This window comes from Stigmatopora argus, chromosome 8 (genome assembly GCF_051989625.1).
Source record: "Stigmatopora argus isolate UIUO_Sarg chromosome 8, RoL_Sarg_1.0, whole genome shotgun sequence".
In the NCBI taxonomy this organism is placed as follows: domain Eukaryota; kingdom Metazoa; phylum Chordata; class Actinopteri; order Syngnathiformes; family Syngnathidae; genus Stigmatopora; species Stigmatopora argus.
Window position 1 is genome coordinate 375196 of NC_135394.1, and position 22759 is coordinate 397954.

A 22759-nucleotide genomic window follows, 5' to 3' on the forward strand; every position below is an offset into this window, starting at 1 on the left:
TCGACATTTCATGGATGTTCATCTCCTTTTGACCTCCTAAATCATGAAAGACTTCCCTCCTCTGCACATCTCACAACATTTTATTGAAGCTCTCCTTCTGATAATCTTCATTCCCGTAGTTGTAGAAGTAATAAAGCATAGGAAGAGCAAGCGGCAACAAAGTCGACTCCTTTAACGAAGGGTTATCCAAAGAGGACCACTCACCCTCCACACCGGATCCAAATATCCAAATACACGATCCACATGCAAGACTATGGACCGTTCGGATTTCCAAAGGGGATTTGTTCAGCGAAAATGTTGCTCACGGCCATACTACCCTGAAAACGCCCGATCTCGTCTGATCTCGGAAGCTAAGCAGGGTTGGGCCTGGTTAGTACCTGGAAGGGAGACCGCTTGGGAATACCAGGTGCTGTAAGCATCTTGTCAAAACCATTTTCGACATTTCATGGATGTTCATCTCCTTTTGACCTCCTAAATCATGAAAGACTTCCCTCCTCTGCACATCTCACAACATTTTATTGAAGCTCTCCTTCTGATAATCTTCATTCCCGTAGTTGTAGAAGTAATAAAGCAAAAGAAGAGCAAGCGGCAACAAAGTCGACTCCTTTAACGAAGGGTTCTCCAAAGAGGACCCCTCACCCTCCACACCCGATCCAAACATCCAAATACACGATCCACATGCAAGACTATGGACCGTTCGGATTTCCAAAGGGGATTTTTTCAGCGACAATGTTGCTCACGGCCATACTACCCTGAAAACGCCTGATCTTGTCTGATCTCGGAAGCTAAGCAGGGTTGGGCCTGGTTAGTACCTGGATGGGAGACCGCTTGGGAATACCAGGTGCTGTAAGCATCTTGTCAAAAACATTTTCGACATTTCATGGATGTTCATTTCCTTTTGACCTCCTAAATCATGAAAGACTTCCCTCCTCTGAACATCTCACAACATTTTTTTGAAGCTCTCCTTCTGATAATCTTCATTCCCGTAGTTGTAGAAGTAATAAAGCAAAAGAAGAGCAAGCGGCAACAAAGTCGACTCCTTTAACGAAGGGTTCTCCAAAGAGGACCCCTCACCCTCCACACCCGATCCAAATATCCAAATACACGATCCACATGCAAGACTATGGACCGTTCGGATTTCCAAAGGGGATTTGTTCAGTGACAATGTTGCTCACGGCCATACTACCCTGAAAACGCCCGATCTCGTCTGATCTCGGAAGCTAAGCAGGGTTGGGCCTGGTTAGTACCTGGATGGGAGACCGCTTGGGAATACCAGGTGCTGTAAGCATCTTGTCAAAACCATTTTCGACATTTCATGGATGTTCATCTCCTTTTGACCTCCTAAATCATGAAAGACTTCCCTCCTCTGCACATCTCACAACATTTTATTGAAGCTCTCCTTCTGATAATCTTCATTCCCGTAGTTGTAGAAGTAATAAAGCATAGGAAGAGCAAGCGGCAACAAAGTCGACTCCTTTGACGAAGTGTTCTCCAAAGAGGACCCCTCACCCTCCACACCCGATCCAAATATCCAAATACACGATCCACATGCAAGACTATGGACCGTTCGGATTTCCAAAGGGGATTTGTTCAGCGACAATGTTGCTCACGGCCATACTACCCTGAAAACGCCCGATCTCGTCTGATCTCGGAAGCAAAGCAGGGTTGTGCCTGGTTAGTACCTGGATGGGAGACCGCTTGGGAATGCCAGGTGCTGTAAGCATCTTGTCAAAACCATTTTCGACATTTCATGGATGTTCATCTCCTTTTCACCTCCTAAATCATGAAAGACTTCCCTCCTCTGCACATCTCACAACATTTTATTGAAGCTCTCCTTCTGATAATCTTCATTCCCGTAGTTGTAGAAGTAATAAAGCAAAAGAAGAGCAAGCGGCAACAAAGTCGACTCCTTTAACGAAGGGTTCTCCAAAGAGGACCCCTCACCCTCCACACCCGATCCAAATATCCAAATACACGATCCACATGCAAGACTATGGACCGTTCGGATTTCCAAAGGGGATTTGTTCAGCGACAATGTTGCTCACGGCCATACTACCCTGAAAACGCCCGATCTCGTCTGATCTCGTAAGCTAAGCAGGGTTGGGCCTGGTTAGTACCTGGATGGGAGACCGCTTGGAAATACCAGGTGCTGTAAGGATCTTGTCTAAAACATTTTCGACATTTCATGGATGTTCATCTCCTTTTGACCTCCTAAATCATGAAAGACTTCCCTCCTCTGCACATCTCACAACATTTTATTGAAGCTCTCCTTCTGATAATCTTCATTCCCGTAGTTGTAGAAGTAATAAAGCAAAAGAAGAGCAAGCGGCAACAAAGTCGACTCCTTTAACGAAGGGTTCTCCAAAGAGGACCCCTCACCCTCCACACCCGATCCAAATATCCAAATACACGATCCACATGCAAGACTATGGACCGTTCGGATTTCCAAAGGGGATTTGTTCAGCGACAATGTTGCTCACGGCCATACTACCCTGAAAACGCCCGATCTCGTCTGATCTCGTAAGCTAAGCAGGGTTGGGCCTGGTTAGTACCTGGATGGGAGACCGCTTGGGAATACCAGGTGCTGTAAGCATCTTGTCAAAACCATTTTCGACATTTCATTGATGTTCATCTCCTTTTGACCTCCTAAATCATGAAAGACTTCCCTCCTCTGCACATCTAACAACATTTTATTGAAGCTCTCCTTCTGATAATCTTCATTCCCGTAGTTGTAGAAGTAATAAAGCAAAAGAAGAGCAAGCGGCAACAAAGTCGACTCCTTTAACGAAGGGTTCTCCAAAGAGGACCCCTCACCCTCCACACCCGATCCAAATATCCAAATACACGATCCACATGCAAGACTATGGACCGTTCGGATTTCCAAAGGGGATTTGTTCAGCGACAATGTTGCTCACGGCCATACTACCCTGAAAACGCCCGATCTCGTCTGATCTCGGAAGCTAAGCAGGGTTGGGCCTGGTTGTTACCTGGATGGGAGACCGCTTGGGAATACCAGGTGCTGTAAGCATCTTGTCAAAACCATTTTCGACATTTCATGGATGTTCATCTCCTTTTGACCTCCTAAATCATGAAAGACTTCCCTCCTCTGCACATCTCACAACATTTTATTGAAGCTCTCCTTCTGATAATCTTCATTCCCGTAGTTGTAGAAGTAATAAAGCAAAAGAAGAGCAAGTGGCAACAAAGTCGACTCCTTTAACGAAGGGTTCTCCAAAGAGGACCCCTCACCCTCCACACCCGATCCAAATATCCAAATACACGATCCACATGCAAGACTATGGACCGTTCGGATTCCCAAAGGGGATTTGTTCAGCGACAATGTTGCTCACGGCCATACTACCCTGAAAACGCCTGATCTTGTCTGATCTCGGAAGCTAAGCAGGGTTGGGCCTGGTTAGTACCTAGATGGGAGACCGCTTGGGAATACCAGGTGCTGTAAGCATCTTGTCAAAACCATTTTCGACATTTCATGGATGTTCATCTCCTTTTGACCTCCTAAATCATGAAAGACTTCCCTCCTCTGCACATCTCACACTATTTTATTGAAGCTCTCCTTCTGATAATCTTCATTCCCGTAGTTGTAGAAGTAATAAAGCAAAAGAAGAGCAAGCGGCAACAAAGTCGACTCCTTTAACGAAGGGTTCTCCAAAGAGGACCCCTCACCCTCCACACCCGATCCAAACATCCAAATACGCGATCCACATGCAAGACTATGGACCGTTCGGATTTCCAAAGGGGATTTGTTCAGCGACAATGTTGCTCACGGCCATACTACCCTGAAAACGCCCGATCTTGTCTGATCTCGGAAGCTAAGCAGGGTTGGGCCTGGTTAGTACCTGGATGGGAGACCGCTTGGGAATACCAGGTGCTGTAAGCATCTTGTCAAAACCATTTTCGACATTTCCTGGATGTTCATCTCCTTTTGACCTCCTAAATCATGAAAGACTTCCCTCCTCTGGACATCTCACAACATTTTATTGAATTTCTCCTTCTGATAATCTTCATTCCCGTAGTTGTAGAAGTAATAAAGCAAAAGAAGAGCAAGCGGCAACAAAGTCGACTCCTTTAACGAAGGGTTCTCCAAAGAGGACCCCTCACCCTCCACACCCGATCCAAATATCCAAATAGACGATCCACATGCAAGACTATGGACCGTTCGCATTTCCAAAGGGGATTTGTTCAGCTACAATGTTGCTCACGGCCATACTACCCTGAAAACGCCTGATCTCCTCTGATCTCGGAAGCTAAGCAGGGTTGGGCCTGGTTAGTACCTGGATGGGAGACCGCTTGGGAATACCAGATGCTGTAAGTGTCTTGTCAAAACCATTTTCGACATTTCATGGATGTTCATCTCCTTTTGACCTCCTAAATCATGAAAGACTTCCCTCCTCTGCACATCTCACAACATATTATTGAAGCTCTCCTTCTGATAATCTTCATTCCCGTAGTTGTAGAAGTAATAAAGCAAAAGAAGAGCAAGCGGCAACAAAGTCGACTCCTTTAACGAAGGGTTCTCCAAAGAGGACCCCTCACCCTCCACACCCGATCCAAATATCCAAAAACACGATCCACATGCAAGACTATGGACCGTTCGGATTTCCAAAGGGGATTTGTTCAGCGACAATGTTGCTCACGGCCATACTACCCTGAAAACGCCCGATCTCGTCTGATCTCGGAAGCTAAGCAGGTTTTGGCCTGGTTAGTACCTGGATGGGAGACCGCTTGGGAATACCAGGTGCTGTAAGCATCTTGTCAAAACCATTTTCGACATTTCATGGATGTTCATTTCCTTTTGACCTCCTAAATCATGAAAGACTTCCCTCCTCTGAACATCTCACAACATTTTATTGAAGCTCTCATTCTGATAATCTTCATTCCCGTAGTTGTAGAAGTAATAAAGCAAAAGAAGAGCAAGCGGCAACAAAGTCGACTCCTTTAACGAAGGGTTCTCCAAAGAGGACCACTCACCCTCCACACCGGATCCAAATATCCAAATACACGATCCACATGCAAGACTATGGACCGTTCGGATTTCCAAAGGGGATTTGTTCAGCGACAATGTTGCTCACGGCCATACTACCCTGAAAACGCCCGATCTCGTCTGATCTCGGAAGCTAAGCAGGGTTCGGCCTGGTTAGTACCTGGATGGGAGACCGCTTGGGAATACCAGGTGCTGTAAGCATCTTGTCAAAACCATTTTCGACATTTCATGGATGTTCATCTCCTTTTGACCTCCTAAATCATGAAAGACTTCCCTCCTCTGCACATCTCACAACATTTTATTGAAGCTCTCCTTCTGATAATCTTCATTCCCGTAGTTGTAGAAGTAATAAAGCAAAAGAAGAGCAAGCGGCAACAAAGTCGACTCCTTTAACGAAGGGTTCTCCAAAGAGGACCACTCACCCTCCACACCGGATCCAAATATCCAAATACACGATCCACATGCAAGACTATGGACCGTTCGGATTTCCAAAGGGGATTTGTTCAGCGACAATGTGGCTCACGGCCATACTACCCTGAAAACGCCCGATCTCGTCTGATCTCGGAAGCTAAGCAGGGTTGGGCCTGGTTAGTACCTGGATGGGAGACCGCTTGGGAATACCAGGTGCTGTAAGCATCTTGTCAAAACCATTTTCGACATTTCATGGATGTTCATCTCCTTTTGACCTCCTAAATCATGAAAGACTTCCCTCCTCTGCACATCTCACAACATTTTATTGAAGCTCTCCTTCTGATAATCTTCATTCCCGTAGTTGTAGAAGTAATAAAGCAAAAGAAGAGCAAGCGGCAACAAAGTCGACTCCTTTAACGAAGGGTTCTCCAAAGAGGACCACTCACCCTCCACACCGGATCCAAATATCCAAATACACGATCCACATGCAAGACTATGGACCGTTCGGATTTCCAAAGGGGATTTGTTCAGCGACAATGTTGCTCACGGCCAAACTACCCTGAAAACGCCTGATCTCGTCTGATCTCGGAAGCTAAGCAGGGTTGGGCCTGGTTAGTACCTGGATGGGAGACCGCTTGCGAATACCAGGTGCTGTAAGCATCTTGTCAAAACCATTTTCGACATTTCATGGATGTTCATCTCCTTTTGACCTCCTAAATCATGAAAGACTTCCCTCCTCTGCACATCTCACAACATTTTATTGAAGCTCTCCTTCTGATAATCTTCATTCCCGTAGTTGTAGAAGTAATAAAGCAAAAGAAGAGCAAGCGGCAACAAAGTCGACTCCTTTAACGAAGGGTTCTCCAAAGAGGACCCCTCACCCTCCACACCCGATCCAAATATCCAAATACACGATCCACATGCAAGACTATGGAACGTTCGGATTTCGTAAGGGGATTTGTTCAGCAACAATGTTGCTCACGGCCATACTACCCTGAAAACGCCCGATCTCGTCTGATCTCGGAAGCGAAGCAGGGTTCGGCCTGGTTAGTACCTGGATGGGAGACCGCTTGGGAATACCAGGTGCTGTAAGCATCTTGTCAAAACCATTTTCGACATTTCATGGTTGTTCATCTCCTTTTGACCTCCTAAATCATGAAAGACTTCCCTCCTCTGCACATCTCACAACATTTTATTGAAGCTCTCCTTCTGATAATCTTCATTCCCGTAGTTGTAGAAGTAATAAAGCAAAAGAAGAGCAAGCGGCAACAAAGTCGACTCCTTTAACGAAGGGTTCTCCAAAGAGGACCACTCACGCTCCACAAAGGATCCAAATATCCAAATACACGATCCACATGCAAGACTATGGACCGTTCGGATTTCCAAAGGGGATTTGTTCAGCGACAATGTTGCTCACGGCCATACTACCCTGAAAACGCCCGATCTCGTCTGATCTCGGAAGCTAAGAAGGGTTGGGCCTGGTTAGTACGTGGATGGGAGACCGCTTGGGAATACCAGGTGCTGTAAGCATCTAGTCAAAACCATTTTCGACATTTCATGGATGTTCATCTCCTTTTGACCTCCTAAATCATGAAAGACTTCCCTCCTATGAACATCTCACAACATTTTTTTGAAGCTCTCCTTCTGATAATCTTCATTCCCGTAGTTGTAGAAGTAATAAAGCAAAAGAAGAGCAAGCGGCAACAAAGTCGACTCCTTTAACGAAGGGTTCTCCAAAGAGGACCCCTCACCCTCCACACCCGATCCAAATATCCAAATACACGATCCACATGCAAGACTATGGACCGTTCGGATTTCCAAAGGGGATTTGTTCAGCGACAATGTTGCTCACGGCCATACTACCCTGAAAACGCCCGCTCTCGTCTGATCTCGGAAGCTAAGCAGGGTTGGGCCTGGTTAGTACCTGGATGGGAGACCGCTTGGGAATACCAGGTGCTGTAAGCATCTTGTCAAAACCATTTTCGACATTTCATGGATGTTCATCTCCTTTTGACCTCCTAAATCATGAAAGACTTCCCTCCTCTGCACATCTCACAACATTTTATTGAAGCTCTCCTTCTGATAATCTTCATTCCAGTAGTTGTAGAAGTAATAAAGCAGAAGAAGAGCAAGCGGCAACAAAGTCGACTCCTTTAACGAAGGGTTCTCCAAAGAGGACCCCTCACCCTCCACACCGGATCCAAATATCCAAATACACGATCCACATGCAAGACTATAAACCGTTCGGATTTCCAAAGGGTATTTGTTTAGCAACAATGTTGCTCACGGCCATACTACCCTGAAAACGCCCGATCTCGTCTGATCTCGGAAGCTAAGCAGGGTTGTGCCTGGTTAGTACCTGGATGGGAGACCGCTTGGGAATACCAGGTGCTGTAAGCATCTTGTCAAAACCATTTTCGACATTTCATGGATGTTCATCTCCTTTTGACCTCCTAAATCATGAAAGACTTCCCTCCTCTGCACATCTCACAACATTTTATTGAAGCTCTCCTTCTGATAATCTTCATTCCCGTAGTTGTAGAAGTAATAAAGCAAAAGAAGAGCAAGCGGCAACAAAGTCGACTCCTTTAACGAAGGGTTCTCCAAAGAGGACCCCTCACCCTCCACACCGGATCCAAATATCCAAATACACGATCCACATGCAAGACTATGGACCGTTCGGATTTCCGAAGGGGATTTGTTCAGCGACAATGTTGCTCACAGCCATACTACCCTGAAAACGCCCGATCTCGTCTGATCTCGGAAGCTAAGAAGCGTTCGGCCTGGTTAGTACCTGGATGAGAGACCGCTTGGAAATACCAGGTGCTGTAAGCATCTTGTCAAAACCATTTTCGACATTTCATGGATGTTCATCTCCTTTTGACCTCCTAAATCATGAAAGACTTCCCTCCTCTGCACATCTCACAACATTTTATTGAAGCTCTCCTTCTGATAATCTTCATTCCCGTAGTTGTAGAAGTAATAAAGCAAAAGAAGAGCAAGCGGCAACAAAGTCGACTCCTTTAACGAAGGGTTCTCCAAAGAGGACCCCTCACCCTCCACACCGGATCGAAATATCCAAATACACGATCCACATGCAAGACTATGGACCGTACGGATTTCCAAAGGGGATTTGTTCAGCGACAATTTTGCTCACGGCCATACTACCCTGAAAACGCCCGATCTCGTCTGATCTCGGAAGCTAAGCAGGGTTGTGCCTGGTTAGTACCTGGATGGGAGACCGCTTGGGAATACCAGGTGCTGTAAGCATCTTGTCAAAACCATTTTCGACATTTCATGGATGTTCAACTCCTTTTGACCTCCTAAATCATGAAAGACTTCCCTCCTCTGCACATCTCACAACATTTTATTGAAGCTCTCCTTCTGATAATCTTCATTCCCGTAGTTGTAGAAGTAATAAAGCAAAAGAAGAGCAAGCGGCAACAAAGTCGACTCCTTTAACGAAGGGTTCTCCAAAGAGGACCCCTCACCCTCCACACCCGATCCAAATATCCAAATACACGATCCACATGCAAGACTATGGACCGTTCGGATTTCCAAAGGGGATTTGTTCAGCGACAATGTTGCTCACGGCCATACTACCCTGAAAACGCCCGATCTCGTCTGATCTCGGAAGCTAAGCAGGGTTGGGCCTGGTTAGTACCTGGATGGGAGACTGCTTGGGAATACCAGGTGCTGTAAGCATCTTGTCAAAACCATTTTCGACATTTCATGGATGTTCATCTCCTTTTGACCTCCTAAATCATGAAAGACTTCCCTCCTCTGCACATCTCACAACATTTTATTGAAGCTCTCCTTCTGATAATCTTCATTCCCGTAGTTGTAGAAGTAATAAAGCAAAAGAAGAGCAAGCGGCAACAAAGTCGACTCCTTTAACGAAGGGTTCTCCAAAGAGGACCCCTCACCCTCCACACCGGATCCAAATATCCAAATACACGATCCACATGCAAGACTATAAACCGTTCGGATTTCCAAAGGGGATTTGTTCAGCGACAATGTTGCTCACGGCCATACTACCCTGAAAACGCCCGATCTCGTCTGATCTCGGAAGCTAAGCAGGGTTGTGCCTGGTTAGTACCTGGATGGGAGACCGCTTGGGAATACCAGGTGCTGTAAGCATCTTGTCAAAACCATTTTCGACATTTCATGGATGTTCATCTCCTTTTGACCTCCTAAATCATGAAAGACTTCCCTCCTCTGCACATCTCACAACATTTTATTGAAGCTCTCCTTCTGATAATCTTCATTCCCGTAGTTGTAGAAGTAATAAAGCAAAAGAAGAGCAAGCGGCAACAAAGTCGACTCCTTTAACGAAGGGTTCTCCAAAGAGGACCCCTCACCCTCCACACCCGATCCAAATATCCAAATACACGATCCACATGCAAGACTATGGACCGTTCGGATTTCCAAAGGGGATTTGTTCAGCAACTATGTTGCTCATGGCCATACTACCCTGAAAACGCCCGATCTCGTCTGATCTCGGAAGCTAAGCAGGGTTGGGCCTGGTTAGTACCTGGATGGGAGACCGCTTGGGAATACCAGGTGCTGTAAGCATCTTGTCAAAACCATTTTCGACATTTCATGGATATTCATCTCCTTTTGACCTCCTAAATCATGAAAGACTTCCCTCCTCTGCACATCTCACAACATTTTATTGAAGCTCTCCTTCTGATAATCTTCATTCCCGTAGTTGTAGAAGTAATAAAGCAAAAGAAGAGCAAGCGGCAACAAAGTCGACTCCTTTAACGAAGGGTTCTCCAAAGAGGACCACTCACCCTCCACACCGGATCCAAATATCCAAATACACGATCCACATGCAAGACTATGGACCGTTCGGATTTCCAAAGGGGATTTGTTCAGCAACAATGTTGCTCACGGCCATACTACCCTGAAAACGCCCGATCTCGTCTGATCTCGGAAGCTAAGCAGGGTTGGGCCTGGTTAGTACCTGGATGGGAGACCGCTTGTGAATACCAGGTGCTGTAAGCATCTAGTCAAAACCATTTTCGACATTTCATGGATGTTCATCTCCTTTTGACCTCCTAAATCATGAAAGACTTCCCTCCTCTGCACATCTCACAACATTTTATTGAAGCTCTCCTTCTGATAATCTTCATTCCCGTAGTTGTAGAAGTAATAAAGCATAGGAAGAGCAAGCGGCAACAAAGTCGACTCCTTTAACGAAGGGTTCTTCAAAGAGGACCACTCACCCTCCACACCGGATCCAAATATCCAAATACACGATCCACATGCAAGATTATGGACCGTTCGGATTTCCAAAGGGGATTTGTTCAGCGACAATGTTGCTCACGGCCATACTACCCTGAAAACGCCCGATCTCGTCTGATCTCGGAAGCTAAGCAGGGTTGGGCCTGGTTAGTACCTGGATGGGAGACCGCTTGGGAATACCAGGTGCTGTAAGCATCTAGTCAAAACCATTTTCGACATTTCATGGATGTTCATCTCCTTTTGACCTCCTAAATCATGAAAGACTTCCCTCCTCTGCACATCTCACAACATTTTATTGAAGCTCTCCTTCTGATAATCTTCATTCCCGTAGTTGTAGAAGTAATAAAGCAAAAGAAGAGCAAGCGACAACAAAGTCGACTCCTTTAACGAAGGGTTCTCCAAAGAGGACCACTCACCCTCCACACCGGATCGAAATATCCAAATACACGATCCACATGCAAGACTATGGACCGTTCGGATTTCCAAAGGGGATTTGTTCAGCGACAATGTTGCTCACGGCCATACTACCCTGAAAACGCCCGATCTCGTCTGATCTCGGAAGCTAAGCAGGGTTGTGCCTGGTTAGTACCTGGATGGGAGACCGCTTGGGAATACCAGGTGCTGTAAGCATCTTGTCAAAACCATTTTCGACATTTCATGGATGTTCAACTCCTTTTGACCTCCTAAATCATGAAAGACTTCCCTCCTCTGCACATCTCACAACATTTTATTGAAGCTCTCCTTCTGATAATCTTCATTCCCGTAGTTGTAGAAGTAATAAAGCAAAAGAAGAGCAAGCGGCAACAAAGTCGACTCCTTTAACGAAGGGTTCTCCAAAGAGGACCCCTCACCCTCCACACCCGATCCAAATATCCAAATACACGATCCACATGCAAGACTATGGACCGTTCGGATTTCCAAAGGGGATTTGTTCAGCGACAATGTTGCTCACGGCCATACTACCCTGAAAACGCCCGATCTCGTCTGATCTCGGAAGCTAAGCAGGGTTGGGCCTGGTTAGTACCTGGATGGGAGACTGCTTGGGAATACCAGGTGCTGTAAGCATCTTGTCAAAACCATTTTCGACATTTCATGGATGTTCATCTCCTTTTGACCTCCTAAATCATGAAAGACTTCCCTCCTCTGCACATCTCACAACATTTTATTGAAGCTCTCCTTCTGATAATCTTCATTCCCGTAGTTGTAGAAGTAATAAAGCAAAAGAAGAGCAAGCGGCAACAAAGTCGACTCCTTTAACGAAGGGTTCTCCAAAGAGGACCCCTCACCCTCCACACCGGATCCAAATATCCAAATACACGATCCACATGCAAGACTATAAACCGTTCGGATTTCCAAAGGGGATTTGTTCAGCGACAATGTTGCTCACGGCCATACTACCCTGAAAACGCCCGATCTCGTCTGATCTCGGAAGCTAAGCAGGGTTGTGCCTGGTTAGTACCTGGATGGGAGACCGCTTGGGAATACCAGGTGCTGTAAGCATCTTGTCAAAACCATTTTCGACATTTCATGGATGTTCATCTCCTTTTGACCTCCTAAATCATGAAAGACTTCCCTCCTCTGCACATCTCACAACATTTTATTGAAGCTCTCCTTCTGATAATCTTCATTCCCGTAGTTGTAGAAGTAATAAAGCAAAAGAAGAGCAAGCGGCAACAAAGTCGACTCCTTTAACGAAGGGTTCTCCAAAGAGGACCCCTCACCCTCCACACCCGATCCAAATATCCAAATACACGATCCACATGCAAGACTATGGACCGTTCGGATTTCCAAAGGGGATTTGTTCAGCAACTATGTTGCTCATGGCCATACTACCCTGAAAACGCCCGATCTCGTCTGATCTCGGAAGCTAAGCAGGGTTGGGCCTGGTTAGTACCTGGATGGGAGACCGCTTGGGAATACCAGGTGCTGTAAGCATCTTGTCAAAACCATTTTCGACATTTCATGGATATTCATCTCCTTTTGACCTCCTAAATCATGAAAGACTTCCCTCCTCTGCACATCTCACAACATTTTATTGAAGCTCTCCTTCTGATAATCTTCATTCCCGTAGTTGTAGAAGTAATAAAGCAAAAGAAGAGCAAGCGGCAACAAAGTCGACTCCTTTAACGAAGGGTTCTCCAAAGAGGACCACTCACCCTCCACACCGGATCCAAATATCCAAATACACGATCCACATGCAAGACTATGGACCGTTCGGATTTCCAAAGGGGATTTGTTCAGCAACAATGTTGCTCACGGCCATACTACCCTGAAAACGCCCGATCTCGTCTGATCTCGGAAGCTAAGCAGGGTTGGGCCTGGTTAGTACCTGGATGGGAGACCGCTTGTGAATACCAGGTGCTGTAAGCATCTAGTCAAAACCATTTTCGACATTTCATGGATGTTCATCTCCTTTTGACCTCCTAAATCATGAAAGACTTCCCTCCTCTGCACATCTCACAACATTTTATTGAAGCTCTCCTTCTGATAATCTTCATTCCCGTAGTTGTAGAAGTAATAAAGCATAGGAAGAGCAAGCGGCAACAAAGTCGACTCCTTTAACGAAGGGTTCTTCAAAGAGGACCACTCACCCTCCACACCGGATCCAAATATCCAAATACACGATCCACATGCAAGATTATGGACCGTTCGGATTTCCAAAGGGGATTTGTTCAGCGACAATGTTGCTCACGGCCATACTACCCTGAAAACGCCCGATCTCGTCTGATCTCGGAAGCTAAGCAGGGTTGGGCCTGGTTAGTACCTGGATGGGAGACCGCTTGGGAATACCAGGTGCTGTAAGCATCTAGTCAAAACCATTTTCGACATTTCATGGATGTTCATCTCCTTTTGACCTCCTAAATCATGAAAGACTTCCCTCCTCTGCACATCTCACAACATTTTATTGAAGCTCTCCTTCTGATAATCTTCATTCCCGTAGTTGTAGAAGTAATAAAGCAAAAGAAGAGCAAGCGACAACAAAGTCGACTCCTTTAACGAAGGGTTCTCCAAAGAGGACCACTCACCCTCCACACCGGATCCAAATATCCAAATACACGATCCACATGCAAGACTATGGACCGTTCGGATTTCCAAAGGGGATTTGTTCAGCGACAATGTTGCTCACGGCCATACTACTCTGAAAACGCCCGATGTCGTCTGATCTCGGAAGCTAAGCAGGGTTGGGCCTGGTTAGTACCTGGATGGGAGACCGCTTGGGAATACCAGGTGCTGTAAGCATCTTGTCAAAACCATTTTCGACATTTCATGGATGTTCATCTCCTTTTGACCTCCTAAATCATGAAAGACTTCCCTCCTCTGCACATCTCACAACATTTTATTGAAGCTCTCCTTCTGATAATCTTCATTCCCGTAGTTGTAGAAGTAATAAAGCAAAAGAAGAGCAAGCGTCAACAAAGTCGACTCCTTTAACGAAGGGTTCTCCAAAGAGGACCACTCACCCTCCACACCCGATCCATATATCCAAATACACGATCCACATGCAAGACTATGGACCGTTCGGATTTCCAAAGGGGATTTGTTCAGCGACAATGTTGCTCACGGCCATACTACCGTGAAAACGCCCGATCTCGTCTGAACTCGGAAGCTAAGCAGGGTTCGGCCTGGTTAGTACCTGGATGGGAGACCGCTTGGGAATACCAGGTGCTGTAAGCATCTTGTCAAAACCATTTTCGACATTTCATGGATGTTCATGTCCTTTTGACCTCCTAAATCATGAAAGACTTCCCTCCTCTGCACATCTCACAACATTTTATTGAAGCTCTCCTTCTGATAATCTTCATTCCCATAGTTGTAGAAGTAATAAAGCAAAAGAAGAGCAAGCGGCAACAAAGTTGACTCCTTTAACGAAGGGTTCTCCAAAGAGGACCCCTCACCCTCCACACCGGATCCAAATATCCAAATACACGATCCACATGCAAGACTATGGACCGTTCGGATTTCCAAAGGGGATTTGTTCAGCAACAATGTTGGTCACGGCCATACTACCCTGAAAACGCCCGATCTCGTCTGATCTCGGAAGCCAAGCAGGGTTCGGCCTGGTTAGTACCTGGATGGGAGACCGCTTGGGAATACCAGGTGCTGTAAGCATCTTGTCAAAACCATTTTCGACATTTCATGGATGTTCATATCCTTTTGACCTCCTAAATCATGAAAGACTTCCCTCCTCTGCACATCTCACAACATTTTATTGAAGCTCTCCTTCTGATAATCTTCATTCCCGTAGTTGTAGAAGTAATAAAGCAAAAGAAGAGCAAGCGGCAACAAAGTTGACTCCTTTAACCAAAAAGGACCACTCACCCTCCACACCGGATCCAAATATCCAAATACACGATCCACATGCAAGACTATGGACCGTTCGCATTTCCAAAGGGGATTTGTTCAGCGACAATGTTGCTCACGGCCATACTACCCTGAAAACGCCTGATCTCCTCTGATCTCGGAAGCTAAGCAGGGTTGGGCCTGGTTAGTACCTGGGTGGGAGACTGCTTGGGAATACCAGGTGCTGTAAGCATCTTGTCAAAAACATTTTCGACATTTCATGGATGTTCATCTCCTTTTGACCTCCTAAATCATGAAAGACTTCCCTCCTCTGCACATCTCACAACATTTTATTGAAGCTCTCCTTCTGATAATCTTCATTCCCGTAGTTGTAGAAGTAATAAAGCAAAAGAAGAGCAAGCGTCAACAAAGTCGACTCCTTTAACGAAGGGTTCTCCAAAGAGGACCCCTCACCCTCCACACCCGATCCATATATCCAAATACACGATCCACATGCAAGACTATGGACCGTTCGGATTTCCAAAGGGGATTTGTTCAGCAACAATGTTGCTCACGGCCATACTACCCTGAAAACGCCCGATCTCGTCTGATCTCGGAAGCTAAGCAGGGTTCGGCCTGGTTAGTACCTGGATGGGAGACCGCTTGGGAATACCAGGTGCTGTAAGCATCTTGTCAAAACCATTTTCGACATTTCATGGATGTTCATATCCTTTTGACCTCCTAAATCATGAAAGACTTCCCTCCTCTGCACATCTCACAACATTTTATTGAAGCTCTCCTTCTGATAATCTTCATTCCCGTAGTTGTAGAAGTAATAAAGCAAAAGAAGAGCAAGTGGCAACAAAGTCGACTCCTTTAACGAAGGGTTCTCCAAAGAGGACCCCTCACCCTCCACACCCGATCCAAATATCCAAATACACGATCCACATGCAAGACTATGGACCGTTCGGATTTCCAAAGGGGATTTGTTCAGCGACAATGTTGCTCACGGCCATACTACCCTGAAAACGCCCGATCTCGTCTGATCTCGGAAGCTAAGCAGGGTTGGGCCTGGTTAGTACCTGGATGGGAGACCGCTTGGGAATACCAGGTGCTGTAAGCATCTAGTCAAAACCATTTTCGACATTTCATGGATGTTCATCTCCTTTTGACCTCCTAAATCATGAAAGACTTCCCTCCTCTGCACATCTCACAACATTTTATTGAAGCTCTCCTTCTGATAATCTTCATTCCCGTAGTTGTAGAAGTAATAAAGCAAAAGAAGAGCAAGCGACAACAAAGTCGACTCCTTTAACGAAGGGTTCTCCAAAGAGGACCACTCACCCTCCACACCGGATCCAAATATCCAAATACACGATCCACATGCAAGACTATGGACCGTTCGGATTTCCAAAGGGGATTTGTTCAGCGACAATGTTGCTCACGGCCATACTACTCTGAAAACGCCCGATGTCGTCTGATCTCGGAAGCTAAGCAGGGTTGGGCCTGGTTAGTACCTGGATGGGAGACCGCTTGGGAATACCAGGTGCTGTAAGCATCTTGTCAAAACCATTTTCGACATTTCATGGATGTTCATCTCCTTTTGACCTCCTAAATCATGAAAGACTTCCCTCCTCTGCACATCTCACAACATTTTATTGAAGCTCTCCTTCTGATAATCTTCATTCCCGTAGTTGTAGAAGTAATAAAGCAAAAGAAGAGCAAGCGTCAACAAAGTCGACTCCTTTAACGAAGGGTTCTCCAAAGAGGACCACTCACCCTCCACACCCGATCCATATATCCAAATACACGATCCACATGCAAGACTATGGACCGTTCGGATTTCCAAAGGGGATTTGTTCAGCGACAATGTTGCTCACGGCCATACTACCGTGAAAACGCCCGATCTCGTCTGAACTCGGAAGCTAAGCAGGGTTCGGCCTGGTTAGTACCTGGATGGGAGACCGCTTGGGAATACCAGGTGCTGTAAGCATCTTGTCAAAACCATTTTCGACATTTCATGGATGTTCATGTCCTTTTGACCTCCTAAATCATGAAAGACTTCCCTCCTCTGCACATCTCACAACATTTTATTGAAGCTCTCCTTCTGATAATCTTCATTCCCGTAGTTGTAGAAGTAATAAAGCAAAAGAAGAGCAAGCGGCAACAAAGTTGACTCCTTTAACGAAGGGTTCTCCAAAGAGGACCCCTCACCCTCCACACCGGATCCAAATATCCAAATACACGATCCACATGCAAGACTATGGACCGTTCGGATTTCCAAAGGGGATTTGTTCAGCAACAATGTTGGTCACGGCCATACTACCCTGAAAACGCCCGATCTCGTCTGATCTCGGAAGCCAAGCAGGGTTCGGCCTGGTTAGTACCTGGATGGGAGACCGCTTGGGAATACCAGGTGCTGTAAGCATCTTGTCAAAACCATTTTCGACATTTCATGGATGTTCATATCCTTTTGACCTCCTAAATCATGAAAGACTTCCCTCCTCTGCACATCTCACAACATTTTATTGAAGCTCTCCTTCTGATAATCTTCATTCCCGTAGTTGTAGAAGTAATAAAGCAAAAGAAGAGCAAGCGGCAACAAAGTTGACTCCTTTAACCAAAGAGGACCACTCACCCTCCACACCGGATCCAAATATCCAAATACACGATCCACATGCAAGACTATGGACCGTTCGCATTTCCAAAGGGGATTTGTTCAGCGACAATGTTGCTCACGGCCATACTACCCTGAAAACGCCTGATCTCCTCTGATCTCGGAAGCTAAGCAGGGTTGGGCCTGGTTAGTACCTGGGTGGGAGACTGCTTGGGAATACCAGGTGCTGTAAGCATCTTGTCAAAACCATTTTCGACATTTCATGGATGTTCATCTCCTTTTGACCTCCTAAATCATGAAAGACTTCCCTCCTCTGCACATCTCACAACATTTTATTGAAGCTCTCCTTCTGATAATCTTCATTCCCGTAGTTGTAGAAGTAATAAAGCAAAAGAAGAGCAAGCGTCAACAAAGTCGACTCCTTTAACGAAGGGTTCTCCAAAGAGGACCCCTCACCCTCCACACCCGATCCATATATCCAAATACACGATCCACATGCAAGACTATGGACCGTTCGGATTTCCAAAGGGGATTTGTTCAGCAACAATGTTGCTCACGGCCATACTACCCTGAAAACGCCCGATCTCGTCTGATCTCGGAAGCTAAGCAGGGTTCGGCCTGGTTAGTACCTGGATGGGAGACCGCTTGGGAATACCAGGTGCTGTAAGCATCTTGTCAAAACCATTTTCGACATTTCATGGATGTTCATATCCTTTTGACCTCCTAAATCATGAAAGACTTCCCTCCTCTGCACATCTCACAACATTTTATTGAAGCTCTCCTTCTGATAATCTTCATTCCCGTAGTTGTAGAAGTAATAAAGCAAAAGAAGAGCAAGTGGCAACAAAGTCGACTCCTTTAACGAAGGGTTCTCCAAAGAGGACCCCTCACCCTCCACACCCGATCCAAATATCCAAATACACGATCCACATGCAAGACTATGGACCGTTCGGATTTCCAAAGGGGATTTGTTCAGCGACAATGTTGCTCACGGCCATACTACCCTGAAAACGCCTGATCTCGTCTGATCTCGGAAGCTAAGCAGGGTTGGGCCTGGTTAGTACCTGGATGGGAGACCGCTTGGGAATACCAGGTGCTGTAAGCATCTTGTCAAAACCATTTTCGACATTTCATGGATGTTCATCTCCTTTTGACCTCCTAAATCATGAAAGACTTCCCTCCTCTGCACATCTCACAACATTTTATTGAAGCTCTCCTTCTGATAATCTTCATTCCCGTAGTTGTAGACGTAATAAAGCAAAAGAAGAGCAAGCGGCAACAAAGTCGACTCCTTTAATGAAGGGTTCTCCAAAGAGGACCCCTCACCCTCCACACCCGATCCAAATATCCAAATACACGATCCACATGCAAGACTATGGACCGTTCGGATTTCCAAAGGGGATTTGTTCAGCAACAATGTTGCTCACGGCCATACTACCCTGAAAACGCCCGATCTCGTCTGATCTCGGAAGCTAAGCAGGGTTCGGCCTGGTTAGTACCTGGATGGGAGACCGCTTGGGAATACCAGGTGCTGTAAGCATCTTGTCAAAACCATTTTCGACATTTCATGGATGTTCATCTCCTTTTGACCTCCTAAATCATGAAAGACTTCCCTCCTCTGCACACCTCACAACATTTTATTGAAGCTCTCCTTCTGATAATCTTCATTCCCGTAGTTGTAGACGTAATAAAGCAAAAGAAGAGCAAGCGGCAACAAAGTCGACTCCTTTAATGAAGGGTTCTCCAAAGAGGACCCCTCACCCTCCACACCCGATCCAAATATCCAAATACACGATCCACATGCAAGACTATGGACCGTTCGGATTTCCAAAGGGGATTTGTTCAGCAACAATGTTGCTCACGGCCATACTACCCTGAAAACGCCCGATCTCGTCTGATCTCGGAAGCTAAGAAGGGTTGGGCCTGGTTAGTACGTGGATGGGAGACCGCTTGGGAATACCAGGTGCTGTAAGCATCTAGTCAAAACCATTTTCGACATTTCATGGATGTTCATCTCCTTTTGACCTCCTAAATCATGAAAGACTTCCCTCCTCTGCACATCTCACAACATTTTATTGAAGCTCTCCTTCTGATAATCTTCATTCCCGTAGTTGTAGAAGTAATAAAGCAAAAGAAGAGCAAGCGGCAACAAAGTCGACTCCTTTAACGAAGGGTTCTCCAAAGAGGACCCCTCACCCTCCACACCGTATCCAAATATCCAAATACACGATCCACATGCAAGACTATGGAACGTTCGGATTTCCAAAGGGGATTTGTTCAGCGACAATGTGGCTCACGGCCATACTACCCTGAAAACGCCCGATCTCGTCTGATCTCGGAAGCTAAGCAGGGTTGGGCCTGGTTAGTACCTGGATGGGAGACCGCTTGGGAATACCAGGTGCTGTAAGCATCTTGTCAAAACAATTTTCGACATTTCATGGATGTTCATCTCCTTTTGACCTCCTAAATCATGAAAGACTTCCCTCCTCTGCACATCTCACAACATTTTATTGAAGCTCTCCTTCTGATAATCTTCATTCCCGTAGTTGTAGAAGTAATAAAGCAAAAGAAGAGCAAGCGTCAACAAAGTCGACTCCTTTAACGAAGGGTTCTCCAAAGAGGACCACTCACCCTCCACACCCGATCCATATATCCAAATACACGATCCACATGCAAGACTATGGACCGTTCGGATTTCCAAAGGGGATTTGTTCAGCGACAATGTTGCTCACGGCCATACTACCGTGAAAACGCCCGATCTCGTCTGAACTCGGAAGCTAAGCAGGGTTCGGCCTGGTTAGTACCTGGATGGGAGACCGCTTGGGAATACCAGGTGCTGTAAGCATCTTGTCAAAACCATTTTCGACATTTCATGGATGTTCATGTCCTTTTGACCTCCTAAATCATGAAAGACTTCCCTCCTCTGCACATCTCACAACATTTTATTGAAGCTCTCCTTCTGATAATCTTCATTCCCGTAGTTGTAAGAGTAATAAAGCAAAAGAAGAGCAAGCGGCAACAAAGTTGACTCCTTTAACGAAGGGTTCTCCAAAGAGGACCCCTCACCCTCCACACCGGATCCAAATATCCAAATACACGATCCACATGCAAGACTATGGACCGTTCGGATTTCCAAAGGGGATTTGTTCAGCAACAATGTTGGTCACGGCCATACTACCCTGAAAACGCCCGATCTCGTCTGATCTCGGAAGCCAAGCAGGGTTCGGCCTGGTTAGTACCTGGATGGGAGACCGCTTGGGAATACCAGGTGCTGTAAGCATCTTGTCAAAACCATTTTCGACATTTCATGGATGTTCATATCCTTTTGACCTCCTAAATCATGAAAGACTTCCCTCCTCTGCACATCTCACAACATTTTATTGAAGCTCTCCTTCTGATAATCTTCATTCCCGTAGTTGTAGAAGTAATAAAGCAAAAGAAGAGCAAGCGGCAACAAAGTTGACTCCTTTAACCAACGAGGACCACTCACCCTCCACACCGGATCCAAATATCCAAATACACGATCCACATGCAAGACTATGGACCGTTCGCATTTCCAAAGGGGATTTGTTCAGCGACAATGTTGCTCACGGCCATACTACCCTGAAAACGCCTGATCTCCTCTGATCTCGGAAGCTAAGCAGGGTTGGGCCTGGTTAGTACCTGGGTGGGAGACTGCTTGGGAATACCAGGTGCTGTAAGCATCTTGTCAAAACCATTTTCGACATTTCATGGATGTTCATCTCCTTTTGACCTCCTAAATCATGAAAGACTTCCCTCCTCTGCACATCTCACAACATTTTATTGAAGCTCTCCTTCTGATAATCTTCATTCCCGTAGTTGTAGAAGTAATAAAGCAAAAGAAGAGCAAGCGTCAACAAAGTCGACTCCTTTAACGAAGGGTTCTCCAAAGAGGACCCCTCACCCTCCACACCCGATCCACATATCCAAATACACGATCCACATGCAAGACTATGGACCGTTCGGATTTCCAAAGGGGATTTGTTCAGCAACAATGTTGCTCACGGCCATACTACCCTGAAAACGCCCGATCTCGTCTGATCTCGGAAGCTAAGCAGGGTTCGGCCTGGTTAGTACCTGGATGGGAGACCGCTTGGGAATACCAGGTGCTGTAAGCATCTTGTCAAAACCATTTTCGACATTTCATGGATGTTCATATCCTTTTGACCTCCTAAATCATGAAAGACTTCCCTCCTCTGCACATCTCACAACATTTTATTGAAGCTCTCCTTCTGATAATCTTCATTCCCGTAGTTGTAGAAGTAATAAAGCAAAAGAAGAGCAAGTGGCAACAAAGTCGACTCCTTTAACGAAGGGTTCTCCAAAGAGGACCCCTCACCCTCCACACCCGATCCAAATATCCAAATACACGATCCACATGCAAGACTATGGACCGTTCGGATTTCCAAAGGGGATTTGTTCAGCGACAATGTTGCTCACGGCCATACTACCCTGAAAACGCCTGATCTCGTCTGATCTCGGAAGCTAAGCAGGGTTGGGCCTGGTTAGTACCTGGATGGGAGACCGCTTGGGAATACCAGGTGCTGTAAGCATCTTGTCAAAACCATTTTCGACATTTCATGGATGTTCATCTCCTTTTGACCTCCTAAATCATGAAAGACTTCCCTCCTCTGCACATCTCACAACATTTTATTGAAGCTCTCCTTCTGATAATCTTCATTCCCGTAGTTGTAGACGTAATAAAGCAAAAGAAGAGCAAGCGGCAACAAAGTCGACTCCTTTAATGAAGGGTTCTCCAAAGAGGACCCCTCACCCTCCACACCCGATCCAAATATCCAAATACACGATCCACATGCAAGACTATGGACCGTTCGGATTTCCAAAGGGGATTTGTTCAGCAACAATGTTGCTCACGGCCATACTACCCTGAAAACGCCCGATCTCGTCTGATCTCGGAAGCTAAGCAGGGTTCGGCCTGGTTAGTACCTGGATGGGAGACCGCTTGGGAATACCAGGTGCTGTAAGCATCTTGTCTAAACCATTTTCGACATTTCATGGATGTTCATCTCCTTTTGACCTCCTAAATCATGAAAGACTTCCCTCCTCTGCACATCTCACAACATTTTATTGAAGCTCTCCTTCTGATAATCTTCATTCCCGTAGTTGTAGAAGTAATAAAGCAAAAGAAGAGCAAGCGGCAACAAAGTCGACTCCTT

General features: G+C 45.9%; 51 non-coding genes and 1 pseudogene across 51 annotated transcripts; all 52 read left to right on the plus strand.

Moving 5' to 3' along the window:
* Nucleotides 1-299: 299 nt before the first annotated feature.
* LOC144081088 (5S ribosomal RNA) lies at nucleotides 300-418 on the plus strand. Its single transcript, XR_013302921.1, has one exon. It is a non-coding gene; the product is annotated as a 5S ribosomal RNA (ribosomal RNA).
* Nucleotides 419-734: 316 nt separating this feature from the next.
* LOC144079963 (5S ribosomal RNA) lies at nucleotides 735-853 on the plus strand. Its single transcript, XR_013302009.1, has one exon. It is a non-coding gene; the product is annotated as a 5S ribosomal RNA (ribosomal RNA).
* Nucleotides 854-1169: 316 nt separating this feature from the next.
* Nucleotides 1170-1288, plus strand: LOC144080063 (5S ribosomal RNA). Its single transcript, XR_013302104.1, has one exon. It is a non-coding gene; the product is annotated as a 5S ribosomal RNA (ribosomal RNA).
* A 316-nt stretch (nucleotides 1289-1604) lies between these two features.
* LOC144080400 (5S ribosomal RNA) lies at nucleotides 1605-1723 on the plus strand. The gene has a single exon (XR_013302431.1). It is a non-coding gene; the product is annotated as a 5S ribosomal RNA (ribosomal RNA).
* Nucleotides 1724-2039: 316 nt separating this feature from the next.
* On the plus strand, nucleotides 2040-2158 carry LOC144080584 (5S ribosomal RNA). Its single transcript, XR_013302607.1, has one exon. It is a non-coding gene; the product is annotated as a 5S ribosomal RNA (ribosomal RNA).
* Nucleotides 2159-2474: 316 nt separating this feature from the next.
* LOC144079720 (5S ribosomal RNA) lies at nucleotides 2475-2593 on the plus strand. Its single transcript, XR_013301775.1, has one exon. It is a non-coding gene; the product is annotated as a 5S ribosomal RNA (ribosomal RNA).
* Nucleotides 2594-2909: 316 nt separating this feature from the next.
* On the plus strand, nucleotides 2910-3028 carry LOC144080088 (5S ribosomal RNA). The gene has a single exon (XR_013302128.1). It is a non-coding gene; the product is annotated as a 5S ribosomal RNA (ribosomal RNA).
* A 316-nt stretch (nucleotides 3029-3344) lies between these two features.
* On the plus strand, nucleotides 3345-3463 carry LOC144080121 (5S ribosomal RNA). The gene has a single exon (XR_013302160.1). It is a non-coding gene; the product is annotated as a 5S ribosomal RNA (ribosomal RNA).
* Nucleotides 3464-3779: 316 nt separating this feature from the next.
* Nucleotides 3780-3898, plus strand: LOC144079602 (5S ribosomal RNA). The gene has a single exon (XR_013301660.1). It is a non-coding gene; the product is annotated as a 5S ribosomal RNA (ribosomal RNA).
* A 316-nt stretch (nucleotides 3899-4214) lies between these two features.
* Nucleotides 4215-4333, plus strand: LOC144080579 (5S ribosomal RNA). The gene has a single exon (XR_013302602.1). It is a non-coding gene; the product is annotated as a 5S ribosomal RNA (ribosomal RNA).
* A 316-nt stretch (nucleotides 4334-4649) lies between these two features.
* On the plus strand, nucleotides 4650-4768 carry LOC144080016 (5S ribosomal RNA). The gene has a single exon (XR_013302059.1). It is a non-coding gene; the product is annotated as a 5S ribosomal RNA (ribosomal RNA).
* Nucleotides 4769-5084: 316 nt separating this feature from the next.
* LOC144081180 (5S ribosomal RNA) lies at nucleotides 5085-5203 on the plus strand. Its single transcript, XR_013303012.1, has one exon. It is a non-coding gene; the product is annotated as a 5S ribosomal RNA (ribosomal RNA).
* A 316-nt stretch (nucleotides 5204-5519) lies between these two features.
* Nucleotides 5520-5638, plus strand: LOC144080075 (5S ribosomal RNA). Its single transcript, XR_013302115.1, has one exon. It is a non-coding gene; the product is annotated as a 5S ribosomal RNA (ribosomal RNA).
* A 316-nt stretch (nucleotides 5639-5954) lies between these two features.
* LOC144080341 (5S ribosomal RNA) lies at nucleotides 5955-6073 on the plus strand. Its single transcript, XR_013302375.1, has one exon. It is a non-coding gene; the product is annotated as a 5S ribosomal RNA (ribosomal RNA).
* A 316-nt stretch (nucleotides 6074-6389) lies between these two features.
* LOC144079757 (5S ribosomal RNA) lies at nucleotides 6390-6508 on the plus strand. The gene has a single exon (XR_013301811.1). It is a non-coding gene; the product is annotated as a 5S ribosomal RNA (ribosomal RNA).
* A 316-nt stretch (nucleotides 6509-6824) lies between these two features.
* LOC144080103 (5S ribosomal RNA) lies at nucleotides 6825-6943 on the plus strand. Its single transcript, XR_013302142.1, has one exon. It is a non-coding gene; the product is annotated as a 5S ribosomal RNA (ribosomal RNA).
* Nucleotides 6944-7259: 316 nt separating this feature from the next.
* Nucleotides 7260-7378, plus strand: LOC144079862 (5S ribosomal RNA). The gene has a single exon (XR_013301911.1). It is a non-coding gene; the product is annotated as a 5S ribosomal RNA (ribosomal RNA).
* A 316-nt stretch (nucleotides 7379-7694) lies between these two features.
* LOC144079834 (5S ribosomal RNA) lies at nucleotides 7695-7813 on the plus strand. The gene has a single exon (XR_013301885.1). It is a non-coding gene; the product is annotated as a 5S ribosomal RNA (ribosomal RNA).
* Nucleotides 7814-8129: 316 nt separating this feature from the next.
* On the plus strand, nucleotides 8130-8248 carry LOC144080785 (5S ribosomal RNA; annotated as a pseudogene).
* A 316-nt stretch (nucleotides 8249-8564) lies between these two features.
* On the plus strand, nucleotides 8565-8683 carry LOC144079835 (5S ribosomal RNA). The gene has a single exon (XR_013301886.1). It is a non-coding gene; the product is annotated as a 5S ribosomal RNA (ribosomal RNA).
* Nucleotides 8684-8999: 316 nt separating this feature from the next.
* LOC144081107 (5S ribosomal RNA) lies at nucleotides 9000-9118 on the plus strand. The gene has a single exon (XR_013302940.1). It is a non-coding gene; the product is annotated as a 5S ribosomal RNA (ribosomal RNA).
* Nucleotides 9119-9434: 316 nt separating this feature from the next.
* LOC144079836 (5S ribosomal RNA) lies at nucleotides 9435-9553 on the plus strand. The gene has a single exon (XR_013301887.1). It is a non-coding gene; the product is annotated as a 5S ribosomal RNA (ribosomal RNA).
* Nucleotides 9554-9869: 316 nt separating this feature from the next.
* Nucleotides 9870-9988, plus strand: LOC144080959 (5S ribosomal RNA). The gene has a single exon (XR_013302798.1). It is a non-coding gene; the product is annotated as a 5S ribosomal RNA (ribosomal RNA).
* Nucleotides 9989-10304: 316 nt separating this feature from the next.
* On the plus strand, nucleotides 10305-10423 carry LOC144079508 (5S ribosomal RNA). Its single transcript, XR_013301569.1, has one exon. It is a non-coding gene; the product is annotated as a 5S ribosomal RNA (ribosomal RNA).
* Nucleotides 10424-10739: 316 nt separating this feature from the next.
* On the plus strand, nucleotides 10740-10858 carry LOC144080086 (5S ribosomal RNA). Its single transcript, XR_013302126.1, has one exon. It is a non-coding gene; the product is annotated as a 5S ribosomal RNA (ribosomal RNA).
* A 316-nt stretch (nucleotides 10859-11174) lies between these two features.
* Nucleotides 11175-11293, plus strand: LOC144079837 (5S ribosomal RNA). The gene has a single exon (XR_013301888.1). It is a non-coding gene; the product is annotated as a 5S ribosomal RNA (ribosomal RNA).
* A 316-nt stretch (nucleotides 11294-11609) lies between these two features.
* Nucleotides 11610-11728, plus strand: LOC144081108 (5S ribosomal RNA). Its single transcript, XR_013302941.1, has one exon. It is a non-coding gene; the product is annotated as a 5S ribosomal RNA (ribosomal RNA).
* A 316-nt stretch (nucleotides 11729-12044) lies between these two features.
* Nucleotides 12045-12163, plus strand: LOC144079838 (5S ribosomal RNA). The gene has a single exon (XR_013301889.1). It is a non-coding gene; the product is annotated as a 5S ribosomal RNA (ribosomal RNA).
* Nucleotides 12164-12479: 316 nt separating this feature from the next.
* LOC144080960 (5S ribosomal RNA) lies at nucleotides 12480-12598 on the plus strand. The gene has a single exon (XR_013302799.1). It is a non-coding gene; the product is annotated as a 5S ribosomal RNA (ribosomal RNA).
* A 316-nt stretch (nucleotides 12599-12914) lies between these two features.
* Nucleotides 12915-13033, plus strand: LOC144079509 (5S ribosomal RNA). Its single transcript, XR_013301570.1, has one exon. It is a non-coding gene; the product is annotated as a 5S ribosomal RNA (ribosomal RNA).
* A 316-nt stretch (nucleotides 13034-13349) lies between these two features.
* Nucleotides 13350-13468, plus strand: LOC144080097 (5S ribosomal RNA). The gene has a single exon (XR_013302137.1). It is a non-coding gene; the product is annotated as a 5S ribosomal RNA (ribosomal RNA).
* A 316-nt stretch (nucleotides 13469-13784) lies between these two features.
* LOC144080353 (5S ribosomal RNA) lies at nucleotides 13785-13903 on the plus strand. The gene has a single exon (XR_013302386.1). It is a non-coding gene; the product is annotated as a 5S ribosomal RNA (ribosomal RNA).
* A 316-nt stretch (nucleotides 13904-14219) lies between these two features.
* Nucleotides 14220-14338, plus strand: LOC144079905 (5S ribosomal RNA). Its single transcript, XR_013301953.1, has one exon. It is a non-coding gene; the product is annotated as a 5S ribosomal RNA (ribosomal RNA).
* A 316-nt stretch (nucleotides 14339-14654) lies between these two features.
* Nucleotides 14655-14773, plus strand: LOC144080319 (5S ribosomal RNA). Its single transcript, XR_013302354.1, has one exon. It is a non-coding gene; the product is annotated as a 5S ribosomal RNA (ribosomal RNA).
* Nucleotides 14774-15078: 305 nt separating this feature from the next.
* LOC144080254 (5S ribosomal RNA) lies at nucleotides 15079-15197 on the plus strand. The gene has a single exon (XR_013302291.1). It is a non-coding gene; the product is annotated as a 5S ribosomal RNA (ribosomal RNA).
* A 316-nt stretch (nucleotides 15198-15513) lies between these two features.
* On the plus strand, nucleotides 15514-15632 carry LOC144081181 (5S ribosomal RNA). The gene has a single exon (XR_013303013.1). It is a non-coding gene; the product is annotated as a 5S ribosomal RNA (ribosomal RNA).
* A 316-nt stretch (nucleotides 15633-15948) lies between these two features.
* Nucleotides 15949-16067, plus strand: LOC144080109 (5S ribosomal RNA). The gene has a single exon (XR_013302148.1). It is a non-coding gene; the product is annotated as a 5S ribosomal RNA (ribosomal RNA).
* A 316-nt stretch (nucleotides 16068-16383) lies between these two features.
* On the plus strand, nucleotides 16384-16502 carry LOC144080354 (5S ribosomal RNA). Its single transcript, XR_013302387.1, has one exon. It is a non-coding gene; the product is annotated as a 5S ribosomal RNA (ribosomal RNA).
* Nucleotides 16503-16818: 316 nt separating this feature from the next.
* Nucleotides 16819-16937, plus strand: LOC144079906 (5S ribosomal RNA). The gene has a single exon (XR_013301954.1). It is a non-coding gene; the product is annotated as a 5S ribosomal RNA (ribosomal RNA).
* A 316-nt stretch (nucleotides 16938-17253) lies between these two features.
* Nucleotides 17254-17372, plus strand: LOC144080320 (5S ribosomal RNA). The gene has a single exon (XR_013302355.1). It is a non-coding gene; the product is annotated as a 5S ribosomal RNA (ribosomal RNA).
* A 305-nt stretch (nucleotides 17373-17677) lies between these two features.
* Nucleotides 17678-17796, plus strand: LOC144080255 (5S ribosomal RNA). Its single transcript, XR_013302292.1, has one exon. It is a non-coding gene; the product is annotated as a 5S ribosomal RNA (ribosomal RNA).
* A 316-nt stretch (nucleotides 17797-18112) lies between these two features.
* LOC144081182 (5S ribosomal RNA) lies at nucleotides 18113-18231 on the plus strand. The gene has a single exon (XR_013303014.1). It is a non-coding gene; the product is annotated as a 5S ribosomal RNA (ribosomal RNA).
* A 316-nt stretch (nucleotides 18232-18547) lies between these two features.
* LOC144081041 (5S ribosomal RNA) lies at nucleotides 18548-18666 on the plus strand. The gene has a single exon (XR_013302877.1). It is a non-coding gene; the product is annotated as a 5S ribosomal RNA (ribosomal RNA).
* A 316-nt stretch (nucleotides 18667-18982) lies between these two features.
* On the plus strand, nucleotides 18983-19101 carry LOC144081183 (5S ribosomal RNA). Its single transcript, XR_013303015.1, has one exon. It is a non-coding gene; the product is annotated as a 5S ribosomal RNA (ribosomal RNA).
* Nucleotides 19102-19417: 316 nt separating this feature from the next.
* Nucleotides 19418-19536, plus strand: LOC144080104 (5S ribosomal RNA). Its single transcript, XR_013302143.1, has one exon. It is a non-coding gene; the product is annotated as a 5S ribosomal RNA (ribosomal RNA).
* Nucleotides 19537-19852: 316 nt separating this feature from the next.
* On the plus strand, nucleotides 19853-19971 carry LOC144080120 (5S ribosomal RNA). Its single transcript, XR_013302159.1, has one exon. It is a non-coding gene; the product is annotated as a 5S ribosomal RNA (ribosomal RNA).
* Nucleotides 19972-20287: 316 nt separating this feature from the next.
* LOC144079907 (5S ribosomal RNA) lies at nucleotides 20288-20406 on the plus strand. The gene has a single exon (XR_013301955.1). It is a non-coding gene; the product is annotated as a 5S ribosomal RNA (ribosomal RNA).
* Nucleotides 20407-20722: 316 nt separating this feature from the next.
* On the plus strand, nucleotides 20723-20841 carry LOC144080321 (5S ribosomal RNA). The gene has a single exon (XR_013302356.1). It is a non-coding gene; the product is annotated as a 5S ribosomal RNA (ribosomal RNA).
* A 305-nt stretch (nucleotides 20842-21146) lies between these two features.
* On the plus strand, nucleotides 21147-21265 carry LOC144080256 (5S ribosomal RNA). Its single transcript, XR_013302293.1, has one exon. It is a non-coding gene; the product is annotated as a 5S ribosomal RNA (ribosomal RNA).
* Nucleotides 21266-21581: 316 nt separating this feature from the next.
* On the plus strand, nucleotides 21582-21700 carry LOC144081184 (5S ribosomal RNA). The gene has a single exon (XR_013303016.1). It is a non-coding gene; the product is annotated as a 5S ribosomal RNA (ribosomal RNA).
* Nucleotides 21701-22016: 316 nt separating this feature from the next.
* LOC144081043 (5S ribosomal RNA) lies at nucleotides 22017-22135 on the plus strand. The gene has a single exon (XR_013302879.1). It is a non-coding gene; the product is annotated as a 5S ribosomal RNA (ribosomal RNA).
* Nucleotides 22136-22451: 316 nt separating this feature from the next.
* Nucleotides 22452-22570, plus strand: LOC144081186 (5S ribosomal RNA). Its single transcript, XR_013303018.1, has one exon. It is a non-coding gene; the product is annotated as a 5S ribosomal RNA (ribosomal RNA).
* The last annotated feature ends 189 nt before the right edge of the window (nucleotides 22571-22759 follow it).